At 33.5% G+C, this 775-nt stretch overlaps 1 non-coding gene across 1 annotated transcript; it reads right to left on the reverse strand.

Moving 5' to 3' along the window:
• Window positions 1-248: 248 nt before the first annotated feature.
• Window positions 249-320, reverse strand: TRNAC-ACA (transfer RNA cysteine (anticodon ACA)). The gene has a single exon. It is a non-coding gene; the product is annotated as a tRNA-Cys (tRNA).
• Between the last annotated feature and the right edge of the window lie 455 nt (window positions 321-775).

Raw genomic sequence — 775 nt, forward strand, 5'->3', positions numbered from 1 at the left:
TCAAAATTAAGAATTTAGCAGAGAATTAGAAATTTGCACAAACAAAACAAGTTTTATGTATTTGAAGTTCTATTTTTAGGCATCTAAATATTTAAGTTTAGTGTATGTCTACTAAGTGAAAGTGAAGTCACTCAGTCATGTCCGACTCTTTGTGACCCCATGGACTGTAGCCTACCATGCTCCTCTGTCCATGGGATTTTCCAGGCAAGAGTACTGGAGTGGACTGCCATTTCCTTCTCCAGAGGATCTTCCCAACCCAGGGATCGAACCTGGGTCTCCCGCATTGTAGGCAGACGCTTTACCGTCTGAGCCACCAGGGAAGTCCTTTAACTATAATGACACATCCCTTTTTATCTTAATACTCATTTTCTTAAATTTTGCTTTGTCTAATATTAATATACCCATTCCAGTTTTCTTATGCTTACTTTTTTTTGGTATTTTTTTTCACACTGTTATTTTATACCTTACTGTATCTTTATATGTTGTGTCATATAACTGGGATTTAGTTGTTGTTTTTATCTCATCTGAAAGTCTCTACTTTTAATTGGAATGTTTAGGTTTTTTGAAGTTTAGTTGTTATAAATATAGTTTGCTTTAAAGTTGACCATCTTGCCTTTCATTTTCTGTTTTCCAGTCTCTTTATTTCTCTGTTCCTGCTCTTGTGCCTACTTTTGTGTTTATTAAACATTTTTATTATTAAAATTAAGTTTTTCTATTGCATTTTTATCTGAGGCATTTTAAACACACTTCCACACATTCTAAAAGTAACTAATTC

Source organism: Budorcas taxicolor, chromosome X, assembly GCF_023091745.1.
Source record: "Budorcas taxicolor isolate Tak-1 chromosome X, Takin1.1, whole genome shotgun sequence".
NCBI classification, from domain to species: Eukaryota; Metazoa; Chordata; class Mammalia; order Artiodactyla; family Bovidae; genus Budorcas; species Budorcas taxicolor.